This window comes from Nicotiana tabacum, chromosome 22, assembly GCF_000715075.1.
Source record: "Nicotiana tabacum cultivar K326 chromosome 22, ASM71507v2, whole genome shotgun sequence".
Lineage (NCBI taxonomy): Eukaryota > Viridiplantae > Streptophyta > Magnoliopsida > Solanales > Solanaceae > Nicotiana > Nicotiana tabacum.
In genome coordinates this window covers 79,616,461-79,630,042 of record NC_134101.1, presented here as the reverse complement: position 1 = coordinate 79,630,042, position 13,582 = coordinate 79,616,461, and positions in this window count along the sequence as shown.

Here is a 13,582-nt window from a genome sequence, read left to right as displayed (position 1 = left end):
GATCTGAATTTTTATGTTTCCAATAGCTCCGTATGGTGATTTTGGACTTAGGAGCGTGTACGAAAAATTATTTGGAGGTCCATAGAGGAATTAGGCTTGAAATGCCAAAAGTTAAATTTTTGGGAAGTTTGACCGGGGGGTTGACCTTTTGATATCGGGGTTGAAATCCGATTCTGAAAATTTTAATAGGTCTGTTATGTCATTTATGACTTGTATTCAAAATTTGAGGTCAATCAGACGTGATTTGATAGATTTCGACGTTGTTTGTAGAAATAGAAAGTTTCAAAGTTCATTAGGCTTGAATCTATGCGAGATTCGTGTACTTAGGATTGTTGGATGAGATTCGTATGATGTTTTAGGACTTGTTGGTATATTTGGTTGATGTCCCGAGGGCCTCGAGTGAGTTTCGGATGGTTAACGGATAAAAAGTTGGATTAGAATAACTGTTGCAATTTCCTTCTGCTGGGAATTCGGGGTGCCCAGAATCGAGCCCAAAATCGAGCCCAGGATCGAGGGACATGATCGAAGCCACGATCGAAGGCAGGGTCGAGGGCCATGATCGAAGTTAGGATCGAAGGCAGGGTCGAGGGCCATGATCGAAGCTAGGATCGAAGGCCAGGGTCGAGGGACATGATAGAAGTCAGGATCGAGGGTCAGAATCGAGGCCCAGGATCGAGGACCACGACCGAAGGTCAAGATCGAGGCAGGAATGAGGGCTGTCTGGGCAGAATTATAAAGCAGGGGACTTCGTCCCATTCGCCATTTTTGCCAAATTGGAGCTTGAGGAGAGGTGATCTTTGATAGATTTTAAAGGAAAACTTGAGGTAAGTCCCCTGTGATCATTTTTACTCCATAATATTGAATTATCATCGAATAATCCGACTAGATTACATGTTTTGAGGTGTAAATCGGAGATTTGAACTTAGAAATTTGGAAATAAGATTTGATGATTTGGAGGTCGAGTTGAGGTCGGATTTTGGTAAACTTAGTATGGGTAGACTCCTGGTGGAATGAGCTTTCGAATTTTGTAACTTTTTTCGGGTTCCGAGACGTAGGCCCCACGAGTGATTTTTGAGTTAAATTTCGGATTTTTGTGGAAAATTTGTATTTTCATATGGAATTAATTCCAATAAATTTTATTAATTGAATCGACTAATTTATGGCAAGATTCGAGGCGTTTAGAGAAAAATTCACAAGGCAAAGGCTTATTAGAATAAAGAATTGCTCGGATTGAGTTAAGTAACAGTTATAAATCTGGTCTTGAGGGTATGAAACCCCAAGTTTTTGTATCATGTGATTGTTTTGGAGGTGATACACATGCTAGGTGATGGGCGTGTGGGCGTGCATCGAGGGGATTGTGACTTGGTCCATCCCTTGAAACTGTAAAGTTGAATAACTTGTTGTTAGCTATATGCTCTCTATGTGTTGAAGGAATTGGATTGTAAATCATGTTAGAAATCATGCTTAGGCTATGTGATAGTATTGTTGGGACCCACAGAGGTTGCATACTTGTTGAATTATTTGCTAATTGATGTCTCGTACTCAGTCATGATTTTACTTGCGTATCATGCCTCAGTCTTTCTAGATTTCATTGATGCACTATGTTATTTTTGTTTGCATTGATCTTTGTGATTTTTGAGAGCCGAGAGACTATATAGATTGAGGACTGAGTAAGGCTGTCAGTGAGGTAAGGATACTATATCACGTGAGTTATCTGTGCATGATATTATAGCACGTGAGTTGTCTTTGCAGCATGTGAGTTGTCCGTACCGATTATGGTGCTTGGGTTGTTGGAACCCCTCCAGAGTCTGTACACCCCCAGTGAGCACGAGTACCCATTGAGCGTGAATGATAAGGGATGGGAGGCCAATGAGTGATTGTTGTCCTGAGAGGTTGTACTTGCTTTTCATTTGTTGTTGCACTTAGTTGCTATCTGTCATTGTTGTGAAATTCTCTGAAAGATTTTATATTCAGATTACATGAACTTGAACTGTATAAAACTGATTTGACTTAAACTGCTGGAATTGATAGCATGTATACTCTTTGCCGGAATTACTGAAAATAAACTATAACTGTGTAGCTCGTCATTATCTTCAGTTCCTTATTTATTATTGTTACTTACTGAGTTAGTTGTACTCATACTACACCCTACACTTCATGTGCAGATCCATGTGTTCCCGGACATAGCGGGTGTTGATTCTTTCGTGCAGTTGATTTTCTGGAGATTCTGAGGTAGCTGCCGTATTTCGCAGACCTTGGTTTTCCTTCCCTATCTCCTTGTTTACTGTATTTGGTCTCAGACTATCATAGACCGTATTTTTCCATACTTGTAATTATATTAGATTCTCATGTACTCAGTGATACCAGGTTTTGTATGTATTTATATTTGTACTTGTGAGATTTCATCCGCTGAATTTAATCATTCTCTTTTCAAATTTAAAAGAATACGTGATTTATTGAGATTGTCAGCTTACCTAGTATTGAGATAGGCGCCATCAGGACGGGTGAAATTTTGGGTCATGACAGTCATGAACCAAAGTCCACTATAGGTCGTGATGGCGCCTAACACCGCCGTCAGGCAAGCCAACGGTGATTGATCAACTTAATTACTCATTTTAGTATTTTGAAATCATAATTTTCATTAATAAAATAGTATGGAATGGAATTTACAGGGTAAATGATAATATTTACACAACTACAATTATGAACAACTCGTAGGAACCCCCAAAACCCGGTGTCACAATTACATGAGTATTTTTTAAGAAGTACAATAATAATACAACATCTGTCCAGAATGTAAAAAAGATAGGATATAATAAATAGTACGATGGACACTCAGTGGATTGTGATGCGTAGCCTGAATTGCAGCTCACATAAAGTCTCCTCAACAGATGTGTCTACGCACCAAGATGATCACCCAATGAACTTGTCAGATCCTGCACATTTAGGGCAGAAGTGGAGCATGAGTACGTAAATCAACGCGTACCCAATAAGTATCTAGCCTAAATCCGGAGAAGTAGTGACGAGGGGTCGACCTCGACACTTACTAAAGGTCCAATAAAATAATATAATAAATCATAACAGATATGAAGTGCACAACAATAATGTGGTAAATCTGTAAATTTCATAATCCTCCAAATATTTCTTTTAAAGTATAAATTTCTCGATCTTGTATTCTACCTTAATAGATCAGAAAATTCCAAGTGTCAATATCAAATAAATAAGGAATACCATAAAATGTCGGGCATCAGTGGAAGGTTTATCTCGTGAACATTCGGACTAATAGCGATATAACGCACGATTCTACCGAGGTCGTTCGGCCCGATCCAGAATAATGTGTACACTGCCGAGGGTCGAGCGGCACAGACCATAGATGCATCTATTATACTACCGAGGTGTTCAGCTCGCTCGACAAGAAAGGAAGGAAGTTACCGAATTACGAGACACGTGTTGACAATACAGTACATGAACACATAACAGATATAATCTTTATCGTTTCTCAAAGAACTCGCCCACAACTAAAAATGTTAAGGCTTAGCCTATTATACATATATTTATTTCTAAATCAAATTCAGTTATAACTTTAATTAACTAAGCCAGCAGAATGAGTTCAAATAATTCAATTATTATATGATAAAGTCCAAAGTCTACCCAGACATAAACATGCTTTAGCTACGTACGGACTCTCGTCACATCGTGCGTACGTAGCACCCACAACTTGTTTCACATAACAATAAATATCACCTAGTGGGTAGTTTCCCCCTTACAAGGTTAGACAGGAGACTTACCTCGCTCCGAAGTTCCATGACCGACCCCAACGCCTCTCCAACACCTCAACTCAAAGCCAAACATCTCGAAACTAGTCAAACCACGTGTAATTCAATCAAAATATACTCCAATGCTTACAATTTAACAATTTATAACAATTCCCAACTTCGTTCGAAAAGTCAATAAAATCAACCCTCGGGCCCGGAATCCGAAACAATTTTGAAGATAAACATTACCCATAATACTATAAACTCAAATATATGATTTATTCCCAATTCCATGTCCAATTTCGTGGTCAAAATCCAAAAATACCAAATTCTAGGTTTTCAACCAAAATCCCATAATCTTTACTAATTTCCATGTTTAAATCCTTATAGAATCCATGTGTTTAACTTACAATAGGTGAGAACAACTTACCTTGCCATAGATAATGAAAATTCTCTTTGAAGCTCTTCAAAATCGCCCAAACCAAGAGAGAAAATGAGTGAAATGAGCAAACCCCGATTTTAAACCATCTGCCCAACCGACTTTTCGCACCTGCGAAAAAATCCATCGCAGGTGCGGTTCCCTCCAAGCTAGGAAAATCCGCTTCTATGGACCAATATCCACTCCTGCACGACAGCTTATGCGGTCCCCCACACGCTCCAGCGCTCCCGCACGTGCGGATATCTTCCGCTTCTCCGACCCAGCTGCCCCTCATGTTTTCCGCTTCTGCGGAGCAGCCTTCGCATTTGCGGGCTCGCAGATGCAAAAATAGCCTCGCATCTGTAGCCACCCCAGCTAAGTGTAATTGTTGCTTATGCGGCCACAACGCTGCACCTACGGGCTCACACCTCTGGCCCTCAATATGCAGGTGCAAATGCACCAGATCCCAGCTGCCTCAGTACCTCTCCCAAGTACAAACACGATTCGTTTGCAATCCGATTCGCACCAGAGGCCCCCGGGACCTTGACCAAAAATACCAACGCATCCCAAAATACATTACGAACTTAGTCAAGGCCTTAAATCACACCAAACAATATCAAAACTATGGATCGACGATCAAAATCCTTCTTTAAGCTTTCAAATTTTCAAACTTAGACGAACGCGTTTGAACCATATCGAAACATTCCGGAATAACGCCAAACTTTACGTGCAAGTCACAATTCATGATGCAAACCTATTCCAAGGCCCGATTCTCCGAACGGACATCGATAACACTAAAAATTCATTTCAAATCAAACTTAAGAAATTCTTAAACTTCCAAAATACCAACCTTCCATAATAGACGCCGAAAGTCCTCCCGGGTGATCCGGTACTCAACCCGAATATACACCCAAATTCGAAATTATCATACAAACTTATAAGAACCTTCAAATCCCGATTCCGAGGCTGTTTACTCAAAAGTCAAACCTTAGCCAATTCTTCTAACTTAAAACTTTCGAAATTAGAATTTTCTTTCCAAATCAACTCCGAACTTCCCGAAATTCAACTCGGACTACACGTACAAGTCATAATACCTGAAGTGAAGCTACTCAAGGCCTCAAACCGCTAAACATCGCGTTAGAGCTCAAAACGACCGGTCGGGTCGTTACATCTATATTACTGTTTACATTGTATCAGACAGTTTATATTTCATTTCAGACTTTGTTTGTAGTAATCTAGAAGCTCATGTACTTGTGATACCGATTTTTGGGATTTGTCTAGATAGCGATGTTTTCGGATTTAAATCATGCAACGTACTGTCCTTAAAATTATTTTAGTAATGTGAAATATGTTCCAAGATTAAACAAGCATACCCCTATATTAGAAGATACAAGAACAACAAAAGTAATAATAACTATAATCCAGCAAGTTTGTAATAAGAATAAATGAAAAAGATTACTCAATATATATAAAACAAAACTGAACTAGGCATTAGAAAGAAGAAAAATTTCTGATTGCTTGTGTGTCTCAAATAATTGAGTAATGATGAGTATTTGTTTGGAAATAGGGGGTGTTTTAATAATGAGCCACTTGTCTACAAAGTCTCATGCAACAACCACTTCTCTCAAGTAAGAGGCCAAAAGTCCAAAAATATTTGAAAAACATTATTCAAATCTGGTCATTTTTTTAAATTCTTTATTGTATTAGAACCCTCTTACGACTAAAATTCAAATTATTATTATTATTATTATTATTATTATTATTATTATTATTATTATTTCTACTACTACTACTTTTTAATAACTCTAGGAAGACATTCATTTCCATAGATTTATAATGTAGACATGGGCTAAGGAATTAAGAAGAAATGTAAAAATTGCACGGGGCGTCCGATTTGGTCGCCCCCATTTAATTTATACTCACTTTTTAAAAACGTTTTAACTTGTACCTGTTTTTTAAATAACTTTAGGCATCTTTCTCCTCCTCCTTCCCCTCCTTCGTTTTCTTCTTCTCCTTCTTCTTCTTCTTCTGGTGACAGTGATTTTATATGATGGTTGTGAATATATTTTAATGTAGTTTATGATATTTTACAATGGTGAGCTGTTATGATGCTTTATTTTTTGCTATTGCTTAGAGTTTCTTCTTCTTCTTTTTCTTAATTGCAAAATGGGTTCATTAGATTTATTGTTGTCTTAACAAATTGATGATTGGGGTTTGTTCCTGGTAATATTTGAAGGTTATATTTCAAATTTGAGCTCATTTGGAGTAGATTTAGGTATTAAATCGTAATTGGATTGTTATAATTCGAAAAATAAATTTCTGTTTCTGGGCAATTTGCACTTCCGGCCTATTTGTCCTTAAGTGCATAAAAACGTTGGTGCACTTCAGACCTTTTGGCCTTAAGTGTATCTGAAGTGCAAATTTTCACTTCGGACTTATTGGCCTTAAGTACATCTGAAGTGCAATTTTTCGCTTCAGACTTATTAGTCATTGGTTGCACTTCAGAGCTGAAGTTTGTATGTAGATTTAGAACTTCAGCTCTAAGAATGCTGAAGTTCAGCAAATATAAATAAAAATTTCAGCTCCTAGAATGCTGAAGTTTAGCAAATACAAAACAAACTTTAGCCCTAAAATGTAGAAGTTCAGCAATTACAAAACAAACTTCAGCTCCTAGAATGCTGAAGTTCAGCAATTACAAAATAAAAACTTTAGCACAAACATGCTGTAGTTTTATTGAGATGAAGTTAGAGTGATTGCCTTTGCAAGTCAGGCCAAACTTCAGGCAAAAATATATGATGTTTTGCTACACTTCAGGCAAAACATTCTGATGTTCAAACTTCAGACATAAATTTTTGCTACTTCAGGCCCGTATGTCTGAAGTTACCCAAAAAGTGGGTACGCTTGTAATTATTTTTGCAAAGCGGGTATAAATTAAAAGTTGACCCAAAAACTAGGTATAGATGCAAATGCCCCAGAATAAATATAACGAAGGAATATAAAAAATAGGCCACTTAGATACTATCAAATGAAATGAAATGAAGGTGGACCTTGAGCTCTGGTGGTTTGGGCCTTTGGGCCATTCAGCTCTTGCTGAGTGCTTACTCTATCTCTGAAAGTATACGTACACTATTATGACCAACTACTTTGCTTCATTATAAACTTGTAAAGTCATGGTACTTCAATGCTTTTTTCTCTATAGCAAAATGTCTTTGAAGAAATATAAATAAGTAGCAATTTCAATCATATACTAGTCTATATTCAGTAGTGATTAAAATTGGAAATTCATCTTTGCTTAATGAGATGCCTATAACGACCCGACCAATCATTTAATGTATTTGAGCCTTGTTTCTTCTTTTGAAGCTTTTTGTATGTATATTTGTGATTTTATGACTTATGAGATAATTGGTTTCATGCGTGAGGTTTTGGATTGATTAAGAACAATTGGATCTTAGTTGGAAGCTTAAGTTGGAAGATTTGACTTTTGTGAAAATGACTCCGGAATGGTATTTTGATGATTCCAATAGGTTCATATGCTGATTTTAGACTTAAGAGTATGCTCCATTTGATTTATGGCTATCAGATTCAGATTTTGATTTCGGGACTTGGAAACTTGTTTTTAAAGTTTGGTGTCATTCCGAGTTGGTTTGGTAGGAATCAGACGCTTGGTTGTGACTTTAGCGATTCTGGAGTATCATTGTAATTTCCATGTATTTTGGTGTCCAGTTCGTGAATCCGGATGTTGTCTTGATATTTTGAGTTTGCAAACAAGTTCGTATGATATTTTTAGACTTATGTGGATGTTTGGTGTGGAGTACTGGTGGCTCAGGTGAGTTTTTGAAGTGTTTGAGACCATTTTGATTTGAGTTTTAGGGTGTTGGTGTGCTGGTGCTGCAGTTACCACAAATGCGAGCACCATCTATCAATCGCGAAGTTAGCATAGGGGTCTCAGGCAACACAAATGAGACGCCTTGATCATAGTTATGAAGGGGGATCTGGGTTTGTGTTGGTCACTTTTGCGACATAGGCAGACTTTGCAAATGCAAAGTCTAAGTCATTGCAACATTCCCTGGGCATGACAGGCAGCGCATTTTTGATTCTTCGTCCGCATTTGCAAGGGTTCGCACTTGCGAACTCTAGGTCGCATTTGCGACTTCTGGAGCTGAACAAATAGTGGGATTTCGGGACTTAGTCTCATTTTATTTCATTTTTGAGTCTTAGATAAATTTTAGGAGGAGATTTTCATACAAAGCTATTGGGTAAGTTATTTTAACTTCATTTTAATATTATAACATGATTATTTATGTAACGACCAAATCGGTCGTTTTGATATCTAGCGCGTCGTTTGACGGTTTGAGGCCTTGAGAAGCTTCACTTCATGTATTATGACTTTTACGTATGGTCGGTTTTAATTTTTAGGAAGTTCGTGGTTGATTGGAAGAATAATTCTCAATTCAGAACCTTTAAGTTGGAAGAGTTGACTAAGATTTGACTTTGGAGTAAACGATCTTAGAATCAGGATTTGGAGGTTCCAATAGATTTGTATGATGATTTCGGAGTTGGGCGTAGGTTTCAGGTTGAGTAGTGGGTGGTTCGTCAGCATTTCGGCTCTTATTGTGGAAATTTGGCATTTAAAGGTTTGAAATTTTCCTAAGTTTGACCATAGTTTGACTTTAAGCCTATCGGTCTCGAATTTTGGTTTTGGAACATGGAATAGGTCCATTTCGTCATTTGCAACTTGTATGCAAAATTTAGTTTCATTTGGAGTCGATTTGAGGTGGTTCGGACGATTGGTTTCGATTCTACAATTTCTTGAAATTCATTGCGATTTTCATGGTTTTGGCGTATCATTCGTGATTCTAAAGGTTATTTTGGTATTTTGATCACGCGAGTGAGTTCATGTTATGTTTTTAGACTGGTTTGTATGATTGGACAGATTCTCGGGGGCCTCAGGTGTGTTTCAGATATGTTTGGGTTGTATCGCGCTCTGATTTGATGTTTCAACATCGTTTTCTTGGGTATAAAGGATACTATATTGAGAAAACAACATTTGATTTATGATTTGATTGAACCATTAGATCCATATCGTAATTATATAGACATGGCAACAAGAATTATCGATATTTGCCTAGATTTGCAATTGTGAACATTTGTTCGAAATTGCGAAGTTTGTAGATTTTTCCACTTGTCCGCAATTGCGAGGGTTCGTAAATGCGATAGCTGCACCTGGTAAAACTGCTGGGAGACGGGATTTAAGAGATATTCACTCATTTTTGGAACCCTAGGCTCGGTAGAGGATGATTTTGAAGAGGGATTTTCATCTACAATCTTTGGGTAAGTGATTTTGTTCTATTTCCAACTATTTTACATGATTATACATGGGATTTAACATCAAAATTAGGAGAACCAAAGTGAAGTTTTAAGAAACTTTAGCTATGTTTTGAGAAATGAGAATTTTAGTGTTGAGAGTCGATTTGAATTCGGACTTTTAAAAAACATACATGTATGGACTCGTGAGGTTATGAGTAACATTTAGTTACAAAACTTTTCGGAATCCGGGCACATGGGCCCGAGGGTTAACTTTGTTGATTTTTCGAGGGGAGATGGAGATTTTTTAGAAATTGTTAAATTATAAGTATTGGAGTGTATTTTGATTGATTTGCATGTTGTTTGACTAGTTTCAGGTCGATGGGAATCAGTTTGAGGTGTTAGAGAGGCGTTGGAGCCGGTTATGGAACTTTAGAGCTAGGTATGTCTCTTGTCTAACCTTGTGAGGGGGAAATTGCCCCGTATGTGTTATTCTTGTTATTTGTGGGAGCTACGCACGTATGAGGTGACGAGTGTCCGTGCGTATACTAGACTTCTTGATTATGTCCGAGTAGATTTAGGTTCACGCCATGCTTTAACTGTACTATTTGAGTTATCCTTGCATGTTTAGTTACTTTATTTTGCATTATGATCTGAGACTAGACTCGCGCAGAGTAATGGACTCACTATTTTAGATATTCGACGAGCTACTTGATTACCAGAAGAAAATTATGCTAATTTCTCCCGCGTTGTACGTATTTATCGAAAAGTTTCCTTAAATTTCAAAACTCACACGTACATTCGTGAGTGGGGTCAAGGACCCGTTAAAGCTTCTTATTATATTGGGATTGGGCTGTTCGCCTCAGCTGGATTTTGTAACACACTCTTATGGGATCGGGATATTCGCCTCGACATGATATTATTGTAACACACTCTTATGGGATCGAGCCGTTTGCCTCGGCGATATCATATAACACGCTCTTATCGGATCGGGTGATTCTCCTCGGTAGTATCATGTAACACACTCTTATGGGATTAGGTCATTCACCTCGGTAGTATTATGTATCACACACCTATGGGATCAGGCTGTTCGCCTCAGCAATTTCATGAAATACTCTTATAGGATCGGGCCGTTCGCCTCGGCAGAATTGTCCATAATATTTGACAAAAATACAGTGTATCCGTGAGTTTTCCTGACTTGGGTTGTGATGACCTATCTAGTGGGGGCCATATTATATACTACATTTGAGGAGGTAACCGATATTTGAGGACTTGTGTTTACTGTTCAAATGAGGATCATAGCATGTACCTATATTTGTTTTCACTGTTTAATAACCATGTTTCATACTTGTTTCTTTCTACTGTACTTGATTTATTGGACCACTAGTAAGTGTCGATGTCGACCCCTTGTCATTACTTATATAGGGTTAGGCTAGATACTTACTGGTTAAACATTGATTTACGTACTCATGCTATACTTCTACACTTATTGTGCAGGTATATATTTCTGGTGCTCTTTTGGGTGCAAAGGCGCGTTTATTGCGGGGACTTCACGGTGAGCTGCATCCTATGTTACGATCAGCAACATACAGAGTCTCCATCATAATTATTTATGTTATCCTGTCTATCTTGTATTCCAGACAGATGTTGTATTGTTGTTTTACTTCCTAGTAGATGCTCATGCACTTGTGACACCAGGTTTTGGGGTGTTCTAGAATTTGTTTATGATTTTGCTTACCATTGGGACACTTTTACTTTAAATTTTACTTAAATCATACATATATACATTTTTTGATGCATCGATCTCTCTATCTAATAAGATTCATAATTTGAAGAATAGTAAAATGAATAATTAAGTTGGTAGTGCATAGTTGGCTTGCCTAACGACGACGTTGGGCGCCATCACGACCTATAATTTGTTTTGGGTCGTGACAGATTGGTATCAGAGCACTAGGTTCACTTAGGTATCACGAGTCTTGAGAGAGTCTAGTAAGGTCTTGCGGATCGGTACGGAGACATCTGTATGTATCTTCGAGAGGCTACAGGCCTGTTAGAAGCACTTCCCTTTTTGATTTCTCGTCGTGCGATTTAATTCCATTGAAGCTTATGCTTTCATTTCCTTCCTACTCATTCTTATATGATGTTGAGCGCTTGTTATCAATTGGGCATCGAGGAGTTGTAATGGTACTGTAGATATGGTGCAGGATGTCTCTTCTTGCGTATTTAAGTGGGTTATTATCATCGCCTTTTTGAAGGGTGTTCTGTCATTTCATCCCAGTGTTGGTATTTCCTATGGTCGAGATTTGATATATTTCGAATTTTGTGGAATTCTTGTTAATAGTGTGGTGCCACTGTCTTTGATTGAACATATTGAGGCTCAACGACATATTGTTCTTCATTCGTTTGCCTCTCATCACAGTGTTGTGCGATAGAACCTACGAGGAAGTTATCAGCGATGGCAGTGTGTTGTGACTTCAGGATCGAATCGGCATTTTATGTGTTGATGGTTTGAGGGAGATGATCCCTGAGGTGGTACATATGCTTAGGAATTTTGGATATGACGGTTGAGGGCTTGATTGGAATGTAGGAAAATGTGAGTATTCGATTATTGTTTTGGATGCAATATAGCTTCGAGTTTCAACCATATTGTTGGACCTTCGGGTGATGTTAATAAATGAAAGGGTTCTTACGGCCAGTGAATCAGTGTGGACCCAGGGAGATTTATTGATTTCATGATGGATGCAACTATAGCAATAACGTTGGAGGAGGTCGATATGAGGTTACACAGGGGGCTATCTTTTGTGAGAAGGTTAGGGATTGCATGATTCCTGATGAAGTTCCTATAAAGAGTCGTGCCTTCTATCCAATAAGATACGTGTATTGTGATGTCGGTTTGGGTCGCTTAAAGAAGATGGTATGAATGTTATGAGGTAGAACGTGAGATGGTAGCTGGTAATTCAGGATGTGTTATGATTGGTGCAACAAGAGCTCGCAAGAAGTTGGCCGAGTAACGGTGTGGGATCATGGTAACTAGGAAGAATAAGTCATTGTGGGGTCTGGATCTATGTGATTGCAGTGTAAAGCTAAGTGGGGGAGCCACCGTCTATGGTTAGGTCACGTGGTTGTGTGCCTGTACAGTTTTTTTATCGGTGCATTGGTATATTAATTATGACTAAGAAAAGGAAACATCAAGGGTAATTTGGACCAAAGACTTGAGGAATGTGTGCTACATCTCGATTCATATGCAGGTATTGGAATGACTCGGAGTTTATGCTTCTGGAAGATGTGATGTACAAGAAAAATAATTCATCTGGTTGCTTCTTTGGAAGTGTTCATGTGCTAACGGAGCACCAATGTTTGATTATATAATTAGGACTAGGTCAGAGTGGGTGACTCTTAACAATGGTTCTAGTGTGTTCAAGAAGTAAAGTGCGGTGCCTAAGGATTTTCTAGTTCGTCGTATGGCTAAGGAATTAGTTTTGCAGCAAAGTGTGAAAGAGACTTGGATTATTTCTATGAATATCACCGGGCTTGCGTTGTGATGTTCGAGAGATGGAGGAAACATCTTCGGATTCAAAAGATCTAATCAGTGCAGGTATATCAGTTGGAGTAACTATAGACTGCATGAGGATGGTATGAAATGGCTTATGGGTATTGAAACGATGTGGTCTCGTGATTTGTGTCACTTGGGATGAGTGTTGATTAGGATCCATTATGTGATTGAATAGAGGTATTGATTCTGAATGCAAGTCGAGAAGAAATTAGGAGAAGGTGAGTCAGCCTAGTAGTGTATCAGATCAGCATGGTTAAGGGAATGATCGGTTCCTTCAGTGTGGTAAGGCAATACAAGTGTTTCATGGCTGTACGTGCGGGCTTGACAGCCTCCGTAATTTGATTGAATTAGAGGTATTTGATTATGATGGTTTTGATTATGTTTAAATGGATCCCGGAAGAGTTATGGTGGATTAGGGCACGACCTGAGTTCTATGTTTTCCGCAGTTATATAATTCGGTTGTGTGTTGCAATTGTTCTTTTGAAATAAGTGGAGTGAGAGGGTTTTGGCTGATGAAGTGTTTATTCTACTAGTGGTTTAGGGTTTATGATG